We start from the raw sequence: 20688 nt of genomic DNA on the forward strand, positions 1-20688 counted from the left end.
GATCCGAACACCTCAAACTTAGATTTGTCTGTCCATATCACTTTTTCCCAAACTTCTTCTGTCCAGTGTCTGCGTTCTTTTTCCCATCTTAATTTTTTATTTTTATTGGCCAGTCTGAGATATGGCTTAGATGGAATAGCCTTCATTTCTCAGAACAATAATATACTGACGAGTTTCCGAAGAAAGGTCTTTGTTTCTGGCCATTTTGAGCCTGTAATCGAACCCGCAAATTCTGATGCTCCAGATACTCAACTAGTCTGAAGAAGGCCAATTTTATTGCTTCTTAAATCAGCACAGCAGTTTTTAGCTGTACTAACATAATTACAAAAGGGTTTTCTAATGATCAATTAGCTTTTTAAAATTATAAACTTGGATTAGCTAACACAACGTGCCATTGGAACAGATAATGGGCCTCTGTACGCCTGTGTAGGTATTCCATAAAAAATCTGCCGTTTCCATCTAAAATAGTAATTTACAACATTTACAACGTCTACACTGTGTATCTGATCAGTTTTATGTTATTTTCATGGACAAAAAAAATTGCTTTTACCCTGTACAAATCTCCCATTTTACCACCACCAAAGCAAGGAAATGTCTAAGTGACATCAAACGATTGAATGGTAATGTATGTTGATGTTGAAGTGGTGCTGGAGATGATGAATATGAAGTAAAACATGTTTTTAGATTTCTCTTTAAAGACGCACTCCAGCTATTTTTGTACTTTTCCTGTTGAGAAACAATATCCCACGTATGAATACAGTACTGTACACACACTTAAGGGGAACAAAAATATGTTTGAGCAAAGTGTTTTTTTTCCAAACTTCAAGGAGTAGGCCAAAAGAATAAGGAGTAGGTCTTATGGTGCCCTTTGATGTCATCAGCCTCCCGCCTTGCTTGCAGGAACCATAGAGGAGCAATAGAGAAAAGAAGAGGAAAGCCCCACCATGTCATGAGGATACCTCAACCATTTACTGAGATGTGCCTTTTGTTAAGTAAATCAGCTGATAAATGAGGTGAAAAAGGAGACTGGAGTGCGACTTTAATCTTCACATGGATGATTCACCATCTGATAAAGTATCTTAAATAATGTGGCCTTATATTAACAGTTGCGTAATATCTTAGTGCTGTAAGGATTTTTAATTGTTAATGGTAGTCCATTATAAACTGAAGAACGCTTCAGTAGTCCATGATAATTCCTAGAAGAACCTATTTGTTTTCTCTGTCTCTAACATATGGCAATTTTGAATATGATGGAGCTAATTATAGAACTTTACATCTGAGGTTTTCTTTAAGATACTCTAATTTGATGAATTTGATTTATAAACTGAATGTTATTTTCAGAGATTTGAAGTATGATTACATTCAGGTCAAATCCTGTTCCCAGAATGAACAAAAATAGTAACCTAGACAATACATTTATTGAGTGCTTTTGGATGTGCATATGCTACAGTACACATACACAGTACATTATCCTACTGTACAGTGCATTCGGAATGGATTCAGACCCCTTGACGTTTTCCACATTTTGTTAAGTCACAGCCTTATTCTAAAGTTGATTAAATTGCTTTTTTCCCTCATCAATCTACACACAATACCCCATAATGACAAAGCAAAAACAGTTTTTTAGAAATTGTCGCAAATGTATTACAAATAAAAACAGAAATACTTTATTTACATAAGAAATTCAGACCCTTTGCAATGAAACTCGAAATTGAGCTCAGGTGCATCCATTGATCATCCTTGAGATGTTTCTACAACTTGATTGGAGTCGACCTGTGGTAAATTCAATTGATTGGACATGATTTCAAAAGGCAAACACCTGTTTATATAAGGTCCCACAGTTGACAGTGCATGTCAGAGCAAAAACCAAGCCATGAGGTTGAAGGAATTGTCCGTAGAGCTCCGAGACAGGATTGTTTCGAGGGACAGATCTGGGGAAGGGTACCAAAACATTTCTGCAGCATTGAAGGTCGCCAAGAACACAATGGCCTCCATCATTCTTAAATGGAAGAAGTTTGGAGACTCTTCATAGAGCTGGCCACTCAGCCAAACTGAGTAATCGGGGAGAAGGGACTTGGAAAGGGAGATGACCACTCTGACAGAGCTCCAGATTTCCTCTGTGGAGATGGGAGAACCTTCCTGAAGGACAACAATCTCTGCAGCACTCCACCAATCAGGCCTTTATGGTAGTGGCCAGAAGGAAGCCACTTCTCAGTAAAAGGCACATGACAGCCCACTTGGAGTTTGCCAAAAGGCACCTAAAGGACTCTCAGACCATGAGAAACAAGATTCTCTGGTCTGATGAAACCAAAATTGAGCTCTTTCATTTGAAAGCCAAGAGTCATGTCTGGAGGAACCCTGTCACCATCCTTAGGGTGAAGCATGATGGTGGCAGCATCATACTGTAGGGATGTTTTTAAAGGCAGGGACTGGGAGACTAGTCAGGGTTGAGGGAAATATGAACCGAGCAAAGTACAGAGAGATCCTTGATGAAAGCTAAAGGCTAAAGGCTAAAGTTCCCCTTCCAACAGGACAACGTCCCTAAGCACACAGCCAAGACAATGTAGGAGTGGCTTCGGGACAAGTCTCTGAATGTCCTTGAGTGGCCCAGCAAGAGCCCGGACTTGAACCACATCAAACATCTCTGAAGAGACCAAAAAAAAGCTCTGCAGCGACGCTCCCCATCCAACCTGATAGAGCTTGAGAGGATCTGCAGAGAAGAGTGAGAGAAACTCCCCAAATACATTTGTGCCAAGCTTGTAGCTTCATTCCCAAGGAGACTTGAGACTGTAATCAACAAAGTACTGAGTAAAGGTTCTGAATACTCATGTAAATGAGATAATACAGTTGTTGTTTTTTTGTTGATACATTTGCAAAAAAAATCCCCAAAACAGTTTTTGCTTTGTCATTATGGGGTATTGTGTGTAGATTGATGAGGGAAAAAGCTATTTAATCAATTTTAGAATAAGGCTGCAACATAACAAAACACATCAATGTTAGTCTGTGTTTATTATTATACTTAGCTGCATTTCTACTTGACCAGAAGACACACACTGGGGAGTTCCATTACATTTTCTATCAAACAGTGAAAATTGTAAAGACTATTTTCCCCAAGGAGTACTACAGTATTCCCTAAGGAAGGTGCCAGTCAGTCCCCTTCCACCCTTTGGATTTAAATGTATTATTCTATTAGCTCATACTTTGCATCAATTTGAGTGTTCCCTATGTTACACTGCTGCAGATGTATTTCTTTTTCTTTTGGAATATAGTGTGTCTGTTGCACTCTGCCAAATGTCTAATTGGTGTGTTGTAATCCATTCGGTACAGTCGCAGCAGCCTGGGGTAGAGTCAGGGGGATACAATACATCGTATTGATTGTCCTGTGAAATCGAGTGCCATTATTTTCTATCAGACCCAATTGATTACACAACTGTGAGTGCAAGAGCACAGAAGTGTGTGTGTGAGAGAGAGAGAGAGAGAGAGAGAGAGAGAGAGAGAGAGAGAGAGAGAGAGAGAGAGATAGAGAGAGAGAAATAGAGCAATAGAGAGAGTGGAGAGAAGGGGACTGAGAAAGAGATAGAGGGATAGAGAGCAGACTGGCAGGGTATTGTGCTGGTATTCTCTCCTTTCCCCCAGCTTTTTCTCTATCTTTTTTCTTGTAATGGACATTTTTTCCCTTGGAGCTGTTCTCGACGGTGCTGAAATGAGGACAATGCACATCCCTAGGTCTCGTGGGTGACTGGATCTGGAGTTGTTCATTCTTTACGCCATCCGGAATTGAGCGAATGCATTGCATTCCCCTCTGCATGTGGTTTCTGTACCTGATCCACGTGGCTTTGAGATGGAGCCCTGAGATTTAACTGAAAGTGAAACAGGTAGGATGGAACACTTCTGAGATGTTCTAGTTGATAGAAAATGTTGTTTTCGGTTGCTTTTAAAAGAACGCTTTGTGTGTGATTTTTAAGAGAGCCATTTCCGGCTTAGGGAATCTTCACTCATAAGGGAGGGATTTTGTTGTGTTGTCTAATGAGAGATTTTGAGAGAATGTTCAGAGGATGTGGTGGAGGAGACTAGAATGGACATGAACCTTCTTATGACAGTCAAAAGGTCAGCCATGTTGGTCAGGGAGTTGGTCAACCATGGTTTCCCAGTGCTGTGATAAGATAATATTTAAAACAATGAATGTGAGAAAAAAAATCTGAACTGTATGTGTGTTAGCTAGCTGGCCGGACAGTTTTAGAGTAAGTATTCTATTAATTATAAAAATGAACTGTCAATATGCCAACATTCCATTCAAACAGTGCAGTCAATCCCTAGTCATTCACTGGCTCAAATCAGTTGATAATAGGACTTTGACAAGTTGTAAATGCAACAATTAAGTGATAATGCCAGAGAAGCCGGTGTTTGTAGGATATATTGACATGGGTGTTATTAGGCCGGAGACAAAGTCGAGGGGCGGCAAACCTTGTCAATATATCCTACAAACACAGACTTCGAGGGCATTATCACTTTTATACTACGGGTTACCAACATATTCCAATAATGGTTGACATATTTTCATAAAAAAAATTATTTTGATGATTTTATTCATACTATTTCATTCTTCCACATGATATAGTCCCGACACAAATTTAGGGTTGCTACTCAAGCCGGCTTGTCGTTCATTCTATCGATTTGATTGCCAGAGACGCGACACAGTCGATCAGTGTTTTTGTTCTGCATCTACAGACACAACCAAGTCTTTTGTTCTAAATGTTCCATTGCCATACTGGCTGGCAACGTTCCTATCCCTTGCTTGCTAGCTATCCAACTATTGCTAACTTACTGCACAGTCACGTCAAACAGCGCAGCCAGAATAACAGCAAAGTAGCTGCATTTGCATTTGTTTAAGCTGTTTTCTAGTGACATGTATTTGGATACATCCATAACAATGATGTAATGAGGCCTGACATCGCTTCGCATAGAAAATGGTCTCTCTCGTCAGGACACTGTTGTTCAGAGAAGCTAGCCCACACATGTAGGAGAAACAGAAGGCAAGGTTTATACAAATCTCCGATGTTGAAAACTAAATGTTATTGTAAAAGAAATGTGAGATAATGTCTAGATGCTTTTTATAGTGCAGATCAAATGTATAAATTGCCTGTCTGGGCCGATGAGCCAGTGGATTGTACAGTCATATGGGACAAAGTAAATAGCCATTTTAACATCATGGAATGCAGTTTTAACCAATCAGCATTCAGGATTAGAAACACCTCAAATCAAATCAAATCAAATTTTATTTGTCACATACACATGGTTAGCAGATGTTAATGCGAGTGTAGCGAAATGCTTGTGCTTCTAGTTCCGACAATGCAGTAATAACCAACAAGTAATCTAGCTAACAATTCCAAAACTACTACCTTATAGACACAAGTGTAAGGGGATAAAGAATATGTACATAAAGATATATGAATGACTGATGGTACAGAGCGGCATAGGCAAGATACAGTAGATGGTATTGAGTGCAGTATATACATATGAGATGAGTATGTAAACAAAGTGGCATAGTTAAAGTGGCTAGTGATACATGTATTACATAAAGATGCAGTAGATGATATAGAGTACAGTATATACGTACGTATACATATGAGATGAATAATGTAGGGTATGTAAACATTATATTAGGTAGCATTGTTTAAAGTGGTTAGTGATATATTTTACATCATTTTCCATCAATTCCCATCATTAAAGTGGCTGGAGTTGAGTCAGTGTGTTGGCAGCAGCCACTCAATGTTAGTGGTGGCTGTTTAACAGTCTGATGGCCTTGAGATAGAAGCTGTTTTTCAGTCTCTCGGTCCCAGCTTTGATGCACCTGTACTGACCTCGCCTTCTGGATGATAGCGGGGTGAACAGGCAGTGGCTCGGGTGGTTGTTGTCCTTGATGATCTTTATGGCCTTCCTGTGACATCGGGTGGTGTAGGTGTCCTGGAGGGGAGGTAGTTTGCCCCCGGTGATGCGTTGTGCAGACCTCACTACCCTCTGGAGAGCCTTACGGTTGTGGGCGGAGCAGTTGCCGTACCAGGCGGTGATACAGCCCGACAGGATGCTCTCGATTGTGCATCTGTAGAAGTTTGTGAGTGCTTTTGGTGACAAGCCAAATTTCTTCAGCCTCCTGAGGTTGAAGAGGCGCTGCTGCGCCTTCTTCACGATGCTGTCTGTGTGGGTGGACCAATTCAGTTTGTCTGTGATGTGTACGCCGAGGAACTTAAAACTTACTACCCTCTCCACTACTGTTCCATCGATGTGGATAAGGGGGGTGTTCCCTCTGCTGTTTCCTGAAGTCCACAATCATCTCCTTAGTTTTGTTGACGTTGAGTGTGAGGTTATTTTCCTGACACCACACTCCAAGGGCCCTCACCTCCTCCCTGTAGGCCGTCTCGTCGTTGTTGGTAATCAAGCCTACCACTGTTGTGTCGTCCGCAAACTTGATGATTGAGTTGGAGGCGTGCGTGGCCACGCAGTCGTGGGTGAAAAGGGAGTACAGGAGAGGGCTCAGAACGCACCCTTGTGGGGCCCCAGTGTTGAGGATCAGCGGGGTGGAAATGTTGTTGCCTACCCTCACCAAACGGGGGCGGCCCGTCAGGAAGTCCAGTACCCAGTTGCACAGGGCGGGGTCGCGACCCAGGGTCTTGAGCTTGATGACGAGCTTGGAGGGCACTATGGTGTTAAATGCCGAGCTGTAGTCGATGAACAGCATTCTCACATAGGTATTCCTCTTGTCCAGATGGGTTAGGGCAGTGTGCAGTGTGGTTGAGATTGCATCGTCTGTGGACCTATTTGGGCCGTAAGCAATTTGGATTGGGTCTAGGGTGTCAGGTAGGGTGGAGGTGATATGGTCCTTGACTAGTCTCTCAAAGCACTTCATGATGACGGAAGTGAGTGCTACGGGGCGGTAGTCGTTTAGCTCAGTTACCTTAGCTTTCTAGGGAACAGGAACAATGGTGGCCCTCTTGAAGCATGTGGGAACAACAGACTGGGATAGGGATTGATTGAATATGTCCGTAAACACACCAGCCAGCTGGTCTGCGCATGCTCTGAGGGCGCGGCTGGGGATGCCGTCTGGGCCTGCAGCCTTGCGAGGGTTGACACGTTTAAATGTTTTCCTCACGTCGGCTGCAGTGAAGGAGAGTCCACATGTTTTAGTTGCGGGCCGTGTCAGTGGCACTGTATTGTCCTCAAAGCGGGCAAAAAATATATTTAGTCTGCCTGGGAGCAAGACATCCTGGTCCGTGACGGGGCTGGTTTTCCTTTTGTAGTCCGTGATTGACTGTAGACCCTTTCACATACCTCTTTTGTCTGAGCCGTTGAATTGAGATTCTACTTTGTCTCTATACTGACGCTTAGCTTGTTTGATTGCCTTGCGGAGGGAATAGTTACACTGTTTGTATTCGGTCATGTTTCCGGTCACCTTGCCCTGATTAAAAGCAGTGGTTCAGGCTTTCAGTTTCACGCGAAGGCTGCCATCATTCCACGGTTTCTGGTTTGGGAATGTTTTAATCGTTGCTATGGGAACGACATCTTCAACGCACGTTCTAATGAACTCGCTCACCGAATCAGCGTATTCGTCAATGTTGTTGTCTGACGCAATACGAAACATCTCCCAGTCCACGTGATGGAAGCAGTCTTGGAGTGTGGAATCAGATTGGTCGGACCAGCGTTGAACAGACCTCAGCACGGGAGCTTCTTGTTTTAGTTTCTGTCTGTAGGCAGGGATCAACAAAATGGAGTCGTGGTCAGCTTTTCCGAAAGGAGAGCGGGGCAGGGCCTTATATGCGTCGCGGAAGTTATAATAGCAATGATCCAAGGTTTTTCCAGCCCTGGTTGCGCAATCGATATGCTGATAAATTTTAGGGAGTCTTGTTTTCAGATTAGCCTTGTTAAAATTCCCAGCTACAATGAATGCAGCCTCCAGATAAATGGATTCCACCTGTTGTGTAAGTACTGATATTGTATTAAATGCTAGCACGCACAGCTTTCCAAGAATCAAATCTGAGAAATCTATGGTCTGTTTACATAAAACTTTAGAGGCCATTTCTACAGGAAATTGGTATAAAACCTTTATAAACCTGTCTGTATAACTATATGACAATATTTTAGGTTGACTATAATTCCATTACACATTTTCTGATACGTCACATGCCTTACTTTTATTTTTCTGCATAAGTAAAGAGCAGAAAATTCATAATCTATGCCATCCATTCCAATTAGACTGGTTTTGGATTTCTCCCTGACCAAGATGTCTGCCATTTTCGCCCCATTATGGTACTTTGACAAAGCCCCTCTAGTAATTTAATAGGATCTCTATGGAGAAGACAGAGACAATATCAAACCCTTAACATGTAAGGGAGAAATTCAGCAGACACAGTAAAAGGTATTTTTGCAGCCCTGTGTACAATCTCTGCAAAATGAGGGGCTTTTGTGATGAAGCAATTCAAGTGAAAGCAGCCATTTAGAGTATAAATCCATGAACTGACAGACTAGTGAAGCGCACATCAACAACCAAACATCAGAGGCTAAAAAGCAGACAGCTCACATTATTCAATTTCAGTTTGCATGGCTGCATAACGTCAAGGTTTTGAGGCTACCGATAGGTGTGTGTGTGTGTGTGTGTGTAAATGCTTGAGATCAGGCATTTGTGTAAATTGTCAGGGTAGTGTACTACACACTTGTGTATTTCATTATGTTGTATGCATGTGCTTTTTAAATAGAAGGGTGAATATTTGTTATCGCTTACATTCATTAAATACATATTAGGGATTAACATAACCGGGGTTCACTCTCCGGGAACACTTCACATTTCCCGAAAACATACAATGACAAGAACCGGGAAATTATGAAACATTTCCCCAATGTCGCACTAATACAATTTAACAAAATACACAACATGCGCAGCAGCAGATTTAGCAAAAAAATGTTATGCAACATTATCAAAACAGGTTGTCGCATGGAAGCCTTTAGCCTAGCTTATTTACTTCACACAAAGTCACCATCAATTCAAAGTACACACATAATTGGCACTGCCGGACTGCACACGTGACCCAAATACAGTTAATAAACTCTACAGGAAACCCCTACAACAGGGTTCTCCAACCCTGTTCCTGGAGAGCAGCCATCCTGTAGGTTTTCACTCCAACCCTAATTTAGCGCACCTGATTCTAATAATTAGCTGGTTGATCCACTGAATCTGGCTAGTTACTGTTATGTTTGTTCCTTATATAATGACAAACCGGGGCGTAGGTTTAACTACTTTTAATGAACATATACTTCAGCTAGAAAACTCCATGTTTAGCCATGCAAGGCATTCTTTAACCAACTTCCCCGCCCGCATAGCCTGCTGGGTAACGTAGTCTAAATGTTATTAACACATAACAACACATCTTCTTTCCTTTAAAATAAAACGACTTTTCTATGTAACTACACATGTCACATCACATTTGTTTACATTTGTTTACTCAACCTGCATAACATGCTATTTTCAATAACACACATTTCTTTCCCACAATTTTTTTTTCCTTAAAAATAAAATAGTTTTCAACTAAATATAGTCTGTCCAACAATACTCTATTGTGGCTCTATTTCTATTCACATTAACAAAACATTCAGTCCAGGTGCCCCTTTTTTTATGTGTGTTTTTTTTGCAATTCTCAATAAGCCTTTCAGGGGCTCTGACAGTCCTTTTTGGTCGTTCTGCTGAAGTGCTTCCTGAAACAGTTGGACAGCGTTCATTGTCAGTCAGGGTGTTCTGGCTGAATTGTCCATTTCTAAAAGTAATTGACGCTTCAGCAGTATCCTCCCGATGATCCTCAGTCCCTTGAGTGAATGGCTGCAGTCTTAGATCCCCTCTGTTTCGTCTCAGTTGTGGTCCATGCTCCGTTTTGATCTCATAGGATCGCAACTTCTCTCTGCACACACCCTTGCTGCATCCAGGTTCCTGTAGTAATGTCTCGGATTCGTACACGATCTCCAGGTTTCAGTTCAGGTAAGTGTCTTGCACTTTTGTCGTTTCGCTGTTTTTGTTTGTCTTTCTGTTTTTCTTTTGCGAGTTTGACTTTGTGAGCAACTCTGGGTGTTAGCAAGTCCTCATGGATGGGTAGGTTGGTTCTGATGCGACTTCCCATCAACATTTGTGCAGGTGAAAGTCCGTTCTGCAGCGGTGCGCTGCGGTAGATCATCAGATTTTTTAGGAAATCCTCCTTTCCATCCATTGCAGTCAAAAAGGTCAACTCCAACTTTGTAGTAGGGTCTGTTGAGGCATAAGTGGCTCTGCTTGCTGCTTTGGCCTATAGGTCAAACACAGTTCACATGAAGCAGTGGTCTGGCTGATTTCCTGGTTCATTCTTGGCCAGTACATTAATTCTTGTGCTCGTTGTTTGCATTTTTCCTCACCCAAGTGGCCCTTGTGTATTTTCTGTAGCATTTCTTTGCGTAGTGTCATGGGAATGACAATCTTGTTGCCTTTGAACACTATGTCATCCACAACGGTGAGCTCTGCTCTGCATATCCAGTAATCCTGTATTCTCCTTGGACAGTTGTTTTTCTGTGCAGGCCATCCTAACAGTGTTGTTTCTTTCAACTCTGTCATTGTTTGGTCAGCTGCGGTCTCTCTTTTGATCTGCTCCATTCTCTCAGAAGACACAGGAAGTGATGCTAAGATCATGTCGACGTAGGCCTGAATCTCAGTGTTTTTCTGTGTGTCGAAGCTCTCCTTCTTGTCAACTGCTCGAGAAAGAGTGTCGGCAGCGAACATGAACTTTCCCGGGGTATAGATCATCTTCACATCATACTTTTGCAGTCTGATCAACATTCTCTGGTATCTCATTGGACAATCATTCAATGGCTTAGACATGATTGACACCGATGGTTTGTGGTCGGTTTCTGCTTCGAAGTCTCGTCCGTAGACGTATTGGTGAAACCTTTCGCAAGCATATGTGCTCGCCAGTAGTTCTTTCTCTATTTGTGCATACCTTGTCTCTGCGCATGTCAAGGCTCTGGACACATAAGCGACAGGTTGCCATGTGTCGTCATGCTGTTGCAGAAGAACTGCTCCCGGGCCAAACTGTGACCTGTCTACAGAAATCCTTGTGCTTTTCTCTGGATCATAGAACCTGAGCACTGGCTCTTCTGTGATTGTCTTCTTTAGGTTTTTGAAGCAGTTTTCCTGTTCATGGGACCATTCCCATTCATTTTTCTGTTCCAGAATACATCTGAGTGGAGCGGACTGTGCTGACAGTTGAGGTAGGAACTTTGCAAGGTAGGTGATCATGCCCATGAAGCGTCTCACATCGTCCTTGTTCTTTGGGCGCTCCATGTTGTTGATGGCTGATGTTTTCCTCGGGTCTGGTTTGACTCCGTCCTCTGAAAGTACAGTGTTTTCACACCAAACTCGCATTTGTCCTTGTTTAGTTTTAGGTTGACTTTCCGTGTCAGGTCCAGCACTTGTCTCACTCTCGCATCGTGTTCTTATTTTGTGGACCCCCAGATGATGATGTCATCCATCATAGTCTCTACTCCTGGAATGTGTTCGAAGATCATGTGGATTGTCTTGTGGTAGACCTCTGGCGCTGAGAGAATCCCATATGGTAGACAAAGAAATCTGTACCTGTCCTCATGTGTGTTGAATGTGCATGGCCTTGAGCTTGTATTGTCTAGCTTCATTTGCCAGAATCCTGATGAGGCATCAAGCTTACTGAACCACTTTGCTTCAGCAAACTGCGACATTATCCCTTCTCTGGTTGGCAACTGGAAATGTTCTCTCTTGATTACTTTGTTGAGATCTCTCGGGTCTAGACATATCCTGAGATCGCCGTTCTTTTTCACCACAATAACCAGTGAGCTTACCCAGTCTGTAGGTTCATCCATTTTTGTGACGATGTCCATCTTTTCCATGCGTCCGAGTTCCTCTTTGAGCTTTTCTGCATGCATGCACAACTGGAGTAATTTTGTCATCAGTACATATTTTGTGTTCTCCTGGTAAACATCCAAGACCCTTAAACACATCCTCATACTCAGCCAGTATTGATTCTTGGTCATTTTCAGTCTGTGATGTCACTACATACAACCTTTTCAACAAATTGAGCTTTTCACATGCAATGATTCCTAGAATAGGCTGTACACTCTTTTCCACAATCAGCAGCTGTTCTCTGAACTGTTTTCCTTTGTGCTGTAAAGTTACTATGCCTTTGACTGGTATGTTCTCCCCAGTATAACCAGTAACCTTCATTTTCGCTGGTTGTATTTTGCTCTTCACCTTCTGTCATGTATTGTCATGTTGTGTCTTGTTTCTGTCCTTTCCCTTCACCCTGTCTCCCTCTGCTGGTCGTTATTAGGTTACCTTTTCTCCCCCTCTTTCCCCCAGCTGTTCCTTGTCTCCTCCTAACTACCTCGTCACCCCTTTTCCCACCTGTTCCCTTTTTCCCTCTGATTAGTCCTCTATATCTCTCTCTGTTTTTGTTCCTGTCTTTGTCGGATTCTTGTTTGTGTTTTTCATGCCTGAACCAGACTATCGTCATGTTTGCTGCAACCTTGTCCTGTCCTGTCGGAATCTGCCGGTCCATCTGAGCCTACCTATGTTTTGTTATTAAAGAAGTTCTGTTTACGTTAATTCGCTTTTGGGTCCTCATTCACGCACCTGACAGAAGAATCCGACCAAGAATGGACCCAGCGACTTCGGATCCTCTCCACTCAGCCGTCGAGATCCAGGGAGCAATGCTAGGCAGACACGAGCAGGAATTGTCTGCTGCTCGACATGCCGTTGAGACCCTGGCCGCCCAAGTCTCCAACCTCACAGAACAGGTTCACCATCTCCGCCTCGATCCACCGGCCACTTCCAGGGCTTTCGAATCTCCGGAGCCCAGAATCAATAACCCGCCGTGTTACTCTGGGGAGCCCACTGAATGCCGCTCGTTCCTCACCCAGTGTGATATTGTGTTTTCTCTCCAGCCCAACACTTACTCCAGGAGCACTGCTCGTATCGCCTACGTCATATCTCTCCTTACTGGACGGGCTCGTGAGTGGGGCACGGCAATCTGGGAGGCAAGGGCTGAGTGTACTAACCAGTATCAGGACTTTAAGGAGGAGATGATACGGGTTTTTGATCGATCTGTTTTTGGGGAGGAGGCTTCCAGGGCCCTGTCTTCCCTATGTCAAGGTAATCGATCCATAACAGACTACTCTATTGAGTTTCGCACTCTTGCTGCCTCCAGTGGCTGGAACGAGCCGGCTTTGCTCGCTCGTTTTCTGGAGGGTCTCCGCGCAGAGGTAAAGGATGAGATTCTCTCCCGGGAGGTTCCTTCCAGCGTGGATTCCTTGATTGAACTCGCTATTCGCATTGAGCGACGGGTTGATCTTCGTCACCGAGCTCGTGGAAAGGAGCTCGCGTTCTCCGTTGCCCCCCTCTCCGCATCACTACCATCTTCCTCTGCCGGCTCGGGTGCTGAGCCTATGCAGTTGGGAGGTATCCGCATCTCGACTAAAGAGAGGGAACGGAGAATCACCAACCGCCTCTGTCTCTATTGCGGTTCCGCTGGTCATTTTGTCACTTCATGTCCAGTAAAAGCCAGAGCTCATCAGTAAGCGGAGGGCTACTGGTGAGCGCTACTACTCCTGTCTCTCCTTCAAGATCCTGCACTACCTTGTCGGTCCATCTACGCTGGACCGGTTCGTCAGCTTCCTGCAGTGCCTTAATAGACTCTGGGGCGGAGGGCTGTTTTATGGACGAGACCTGGGCTCGGGAACATGACATTCCTCTCAGACAGTTAAGGGAGCCCACGGCCTTGTTCGCCTTGGATGGTAGTCCTCTCCCCAGGATTCAGCGTGAGACGCTACCTTTAACCCTCACTGTCTCTGGTAATCATAGCGAAACCATTTCTTTTTTAATTTTTCGTTCACCTTTTACACCTGTTGTTTTGGGCCATCCCTGGCTAGTTTGTCATAATCCTTCTATTAATTGGTCTAGTAATTCTATCCTCTCCTGGAACGTCTCTTGTCATGTGAAATGTTTAATGTCTGCTATCCCTCCTGTTTCCTCTGTCTCTTCTTCACAGGAGGAGCCTGGTGATTTGACAGGGGTGCCGGAGGAATATCACGATCTGCGCACGGTGTTCAGTCGGTCCAGGGCCACCTCTCTTCCTCCACACCGGTCGTATGATTGTAGTATTGATCTCCTTCCGGGAACCACTCCCCCCCGGGGTAGACTATACTCTCTGTCGGCTCCCGAACGTAAGGCTCTCGAAGATTATTTGTCTGTAGCTCTTGCCGCCGGTACCATAGTCCCCTCCTCCTCTCCCGCCGGAGCGGGGTTTTTTTTGTTAAGAAGAAGGACGGGTCCCTGCGCCCCTGCATAGATTATCGAGGGCTGAATGACATAACAGTGAAGAATCGTTATCCGCTTCCTCTTATGTCTTCAGCCTTCGAGATCCTGCAGGGAGCCAGGTTTTTCACTAAGTTGGACCTTCGTAACGCTTACCATCTCGTGCGCATCAAGGAGGGGGACGAGTGGAAGACGGCGTTTAACACTCCGTTAGGGCACTTTGAATACCGGGTTCTTCCTTTCGGCCTCGCTAACGCTCCAGCTGTCTTTCAGGCATTAGTCAATGATGTCCTGAGAGACATGCTGAACATCTTTGTTTTCGTTTACCTTGACGATATCCTGATTTTTTCACCGTCACTCCAGATTCATGTTCAGCACGTTCGACGTGTCCTCCAGCGCCTTTTAGAGAATTGTCTTTTTGTGAAGGCTGAGAAGTGCTCTTTTCATGCCTCCTCCGTCACATTTCTCGGTTCTGTTATTTCCGCTGAAGGCATTAAGATGGATCCCGCTAAGGTCCAAGCTGTCATTGATTGGCCCGTCCCTAAGTCACGCGTCGAGCTGCAGCGCTTTCTCGGCTTCGCGAACTTCTATCGTCGTTTCATCCGTAATTTCGGTCAGGTGGCAGCTCCTCTCACAGCCCTTACTTCTGTCAAGACGTGCTTTAAGTGGTCCGTTTCCGCCCAGGGAGCTTTTGATCTCCTCAAGAATCGTTTTACATCCGCACCTATCCTTGTTACACCTGACGTCACTAGACAGTTCGTTGTCGAGGTTGACGCGTCAGAGGTGGGCGTGGGAGCCATTCTTTCTCAGCGCTCCCTCTCTGACGACAAGGTCCACCCTTGCGCGTATTTTTCTCATCGCCTGTCGCCGTCGGAACGTAACTATGATGTGGGAAACCGCGAACTGCTCGCCATCCGCTTAGCCCTAGGCGAATGGCGACAGTGGTTGGAGGGGGCGACCGTTCCTTTTGTCGTTTGGACTGACCATAGGAACCTTGAGTACATCCGTTCTGCCAAACGACTTAATGCGCGTCAGGCGCGCTGGGCGCTGTTTTTCGCTCGTTTCGAGTTCGTGATTTCTTATCGTCCGGGCTCTAAGAACACCAAGCCTGATGCTTTATCTCGTCTCTTCAGTTCTTCAGTAGCCTCCACTGACCCCGAGGGGATTCTCCCTGAGGGGCGTGTTGTCGGGTTGACTGTCTGGGGAATTGAGAGGCAGGTAAAGCAAGCACTCACTCAAACTCCGTCGCCGCGCTCTTGTCCTAGGAACCTTCTTTTCGTTCCCGTTCCCACTCGTCTGGCCGTTCTTCAGTGGGCTCACTCTGCCAAGTTAGCCGGCCATCCTGGCGTTCGGGGTACGCTTGCTTCCATTCGCCAGCGTTTTTGGTGGCCCACCCGGGAGCATGACACGCGTCGCTTCGTGGCTGCTTGTTCGGTCTGCGCGCAGACTAAGTCCGGTAACTCCCCTCCTGCCGGCCGTCTCAGGCCGCTTCCCATTCCCTCTCGACCGTGGTCTCACATCGCCTTAGATTTTGTCACCGGACTGCCTTCGTCAGCGGGGAAGACTGTTATTCTTACGGTTGTCGACAGGTTCTCTAAGGCGGCTCATTTTATTCCCCTTGCTAAGCTTCCTTCTGCTAAAGAGACGGCACAAATCATCATCGAGAATGTTTTCAGAATTCATGGCCTTCCGTCAGACGTCGTTTCGGACAGAGGTCCGCAATTCACGTCTCAATTTTGGAGGGAGTTTTGCCGTTTGATTGGGGCTTCCGTCAGTCTCTCTTCCGGCTTTCACCCCCAGTCTAACGGTCAAGCAGAACGGGCCAATCAGACTATTGGTCGCATCTTACGCAGTCTTTCTTTTCGCAACCCTGCGTCTTGGTCAGAACAGCTCCCCTGGGCAGAATACGCCCACAACTCGCTTCCTTCGTCTGCGACCGGGCTATCTCCTTTTCAGAGTAGCCTCGGGTACCAGCCTCCGCTGTTCTCATCTCAGTTCGCCGAGTCCAGCGTCCCCTCCGCTCAGGCTTTTGTCCAACGTTGCGAGCGCACCTGGAAGAGGGTCAGGTCTGCACTTTGCCGTTATAGGGCGCAGACTGTGAGAGCTGCTAATAAGCGTAGAACTAAGAGTCCTAGATATTGTCGTTGTCAGAGAGTTTGGCTCTCCACTCAGAACCTTCCCCTTAAGACCGCTTCTCGCAAGTTGACCCCGCGGTTCATTGGTCCGTTCCGTATTTCTCGGATCATTAATCCTGTCGCAGTGCGACTTCTTCTTCCGCGATATCTTCGTCGCGTCCACCCGGTCTTCCATGTCTCCTGTGTCAAGCCCGTTCTTCGCGCCCCCGCTCGTCTTCCCCCCCCCCCCCATCCTTGTCGAGGGCGCACCCATCTACAGGGTCCGTAGGATTTTGGACATGCGTCCTCGGGGCCGTGGTCATCAGTACCTAGTAGATTGGGAGGGGTACGGTCCTGAGGAGAGGAGTTGGGTTCCCTCTCGGGACGTGCTGGACCGTGCGCTGATCGATGATTTCCTCCGTTGCCGCCAGGTTTCCTCCTCGAGTGCGCCAGGAGGCGCTCGGTGAGTGGGGGGGTACTGTCATGTATTGTCATGTTGTGTCTTGTTTCTGTCCTTTCCCTTCACCCTGTCTCCCTCTGCTGGTCGTTATTAGGTTACCTTTTCTCCCCCTCTTTCCCCCAGCTGTTCCTTGTCTCCTCCTAACTACCTCGTCACCCCTTTTCCCACCTGTTCCCTTTTTCCCTCTGATTAGTCCTCTATATCTCTCTCTGTTTTTGTTCCTGTCTTTGTCGGATTCTTGTTTGTGTTTTTCATGCCTGAACCAGACTATCGTCATGTTTGCTGCAACCTTGTCCTGTCCTGTCGGAATCTGCCGGTCCATCTGAGCCTACCTATGTTTTGTTATTAAAGAAGTTCTGTTTACGTTAATTCGCTTTTGGGTCCTCATTCACGCACCTGACACCTTCAGTGTTTTGCAGCCATCCAGCGACAACAGGTTTACCTGTGCTCCAGTATCAAACTTGAATGGTATTATAGTTTAATTCACCTTCAATGGCACAATCCATTCAGCATTTACTGCATTGCATATTTCCACAGAATCAACAAAGAATTCTTCCATCTCCTCGACTGTGTGAACCTTTTTCTTTCTAGCCTCAGCTTTGCAGCATTTTGAGAAATGATTCTTTTTTCCACAGTTATTACATGATTTGCCATATGCAGGGCATTTTTTTGGCTTGTGGATAAATCCACATTTTCCACATGCTTTGATTTCTCTCTTTTGCTTGTTTTTGTTTTGTAAGGCATTGTGTGTATTGCTCCTCTCTTTTTATTACATACAGTGCCTTGCGAAAGTATTCGGCTCCCTTGAACTTTGCGACCTTTTGCCACATTTCAGGCTTCAAACATAAAGATATAAAACTGTATTTTTTTGTGAAGAATCAACAACAAGTGGGACACAATCATGAAGTGGAACGACATTTATTGGTTATTTCAAACTTTTTTAACAAATAAAAAACTGAAAAATTGGGCGTGCAAAATGATTCAGCCCCTTTACTTTCAGTGCAGCAAACTCTCTCCAGAAGTTCAGTGAGGATCTCTGAATGATCCAATGTTGACCTAAATGACAAATGATGATAAATACAATCCACCTGTGTGTAATCAAGTCTCCGTATAAATGCACCTGCACTGTGATAGTCTCAGAGGTCCGTTAAAAGCGCAGAGAGCATCATGAAGAACAAGGAACACACCAGGTCCGAGATACTGTTGTGAAGAAGTTTAAAGCCGGATTTGGATACAAAAAGATTTCCCAAGCTTTAAACATCCCAATGATGCACTGTGCAAGCGATAATATTGAAATGGAAGGCGTATCAAACCACTGCAAATCTACCAAGACCTGGCCGTCCCTCTAAACTTTCAGCTCATACAAGGAGAAGACTGATCAGAGATGCAGCCAAGAGGCCCATGATCACTCTGGATGAACTGCAGAGATCTACAGCTGAGGTGGGAGACTCTGTCCATAGGACAACAATCAGTCGTATATTGCACAAATCTGGCCTTTATGGAAGAGTGGCAAGAAGAAAGCCATTTCTTAAAGATATCCATAAAAAGTGTTGTTTAAAGTTTGCCACAAGCCACCTGGGAGACACACCAAACATGTGGAAGAAGGTGCTCTGGTCAGATGAAACCAAAATTGAACTTTTTGCAACAATGCAAAACGTTATGTTTGGCGTAAAAGCAACACAGCTGAACACACCATCCCCACTGTCAAACATGGTGGTGGCAGCATCATGGTTTGGGCCTGCTTTTCTTCAGCAGGGACAGGGAAGATGGTTAAAATTGATGGGAAGATGGATGGAGCCAAATACAGGACCATTCTGGAAGAAAACCTGATGGAGTCTGCAAAAGACCTGAGACTGGGACGGAGATTTGTCTTCCAACAAGACAATGATCCAAAACATAAAGCAACATCTACAATGGAATGGTTCAAAAATAAACATATCCAGGTGTTAGAATGGCCAAGTCAAAGTCCAGACCTGAATCCAATCGAGAATCTGTGGAAAGAACTGAAAACTGCTGTTCACAAATGCTCTCCATCCAACCTCACTGAGCTCGAGCTGTTTTGCAAGGAGGAATGGGAAAACATTTCAGTCTCTCGATGTGCAAAACTGATAGAGACATACCCCAAGCGACTTACAGATGTAATCGCAGCAAAAGGTGGCGCTACAAAGTATTAACTTAAGGGGGCTGAATAATTTTGCACGCCCAATTTTTCAGTTTTTGATTTGTTAAAAAAATTTGAAATATCCAATAAATGTCGTTCCACTTCATGATTGTGTCCCACTTGTTGTTGATTCTTCACAAAAAAATACAGTTTTATATCTTTATGTTTGAAGCCTGAAATGTGGCAAAAGGTCGCAAAGTTCAAGGGGGCCGAATACTTTCGCAAGGCACTGTACACTGACGTCTCATCCCTGCACAGCTCTTTAGCTTGTGCTCTGGTGGTTTCAGCTGCTTGACACATATTCACTGCTTTATCCAAAGTTAAATCTTGCTCACGCAGCAATCTCTCCTTGAGTCCATTGTCAAGTATGACACAGACTATCCTGTCTTTCACTAGTGAGTCTTTCAGATGTTCAAATTCACACGTTTTGCTCAGTGTGTTCAGCTCAGTCAAATACTGGTCAAAACTGACTCCATGTTTCTGATCATGAGAGACAAACTTGTATCTCTCAAACGTGACGTTCTGGCTTGGTACAAAGTACTCCTCAAAATTTGCCATTAGCACAGTCAATGTCAAGTTTGCATCGTCTTGCTGAAAGCTATTGTAAATGTCCAATGCATCCTCTCCAATAACATGCAGAAAAATGGAAGCTTTCAATCTGTCATCATCTCCTCCTGCACCACTGGCTGCTAGGTAGATATTGAATCTCTGCTTGAAATGTTCCCAATTGTCAGCTAAATTGCCTGTTAACTGCATAGGAGTAGGAGGACTAAGCCTATCCATGACGAAGAACAGGAACAGTGTCAATTTCTCTTACTTCAGTATGTTGCTTATCAACTTGCTCGTCAACAGATTCCAATGCAGCCTCGCTCTCGCTGCTGTCACCCTCGCTGATGTCACTCTCGCTGCTGTCACTCTCGCTGCTGCGGCTCGTTGTCCTCGCTCTTGCAAGCTAGCATCTTCAACTACTCACGTCACTTGACTTGTGGTAGAATGTTCAATTTTCGTCGCAGAAATTTGCAGAGTTACTCCTTTCTTTTCTCTGTCTCGTCATAGCGACTATCAATCTGACACCATGTTATTTATGTTTGTTCCTTATGTAATCACAAACCGGGGCGTAGGTTTAACTACTTTTAATGAGCATATACAGCTAGAAAACTCCATGTTTAGCCATGCAAGGCATTCTTTAACCAACTTCCCCGCCCGCATAGCCTGCTGGGTAATGTAGTTTAAATGTTATTAACACATAACAACACATTTACAACTTGGGTTGGAGCAAGTCTACATGAGGGTAGCTCCCCAGGAACAGGGTTGGAGAGAAATGGACAACAGTATTGCCATGTTAATATCAATTAGGAACTCGGAAAAAAAACTAGCTCCGACTGGGAAAAATCGGTTTGAACGATCATCCAACTCAGGAACTCGGTCCTCTTCCTAGAGCTCTGACTTTCCGACCTGAAGATCACTGACGTCTCTGTCACAAACAAGCAGTCCTGTCCTACAGCCTAGGCTATTTTCTTATCCAGTTCCAATCCCTGACTCCTGTCTCGCATGCAAATTCCTAACTTTATTATGTAATCCATAGGTTACATTATCAAAGCTCGTC

At 44.7% G+C, this 20688-nt stretch overlaps 1 protein-coding gene across 1 annotated transcript in view; it reads left to right on the plus strand.

Moving 5' to 3' along the window:
- Positions 1–3577: 3577 nt before the first annotated feature.
- cdh18a (cadherin 18, type 2a) overlaps positions 3578–20688 on the plus strand; it is a 78936-nt gene continuing 61825 nt past the window's right edge. The window contains exon 1 of the mRNA XM_021613325.2: positions 3578–3875. The gene's annotated coding sequence lies outside the window, so the exon portion shown is untranslated. The remainder of the gene's footprint in view (positions 3876–20688) is intronic.

Source organism: Oncorhynchus mykiss, chromosome 8, assembly GCF_013265735.2.
Source record: "Oncorhynchus mykiss isolate Arlee chromosome 8, USDA_OmykA_1.1, whole genome shotgun sequence".
Taxonomy (NCBI): Eukaryota; Metazoa; Chordata; class Actinopteri; order Salmoniformes; family Salmonidae; genus Oncorhynchus; species Oncorhynchus mykiss.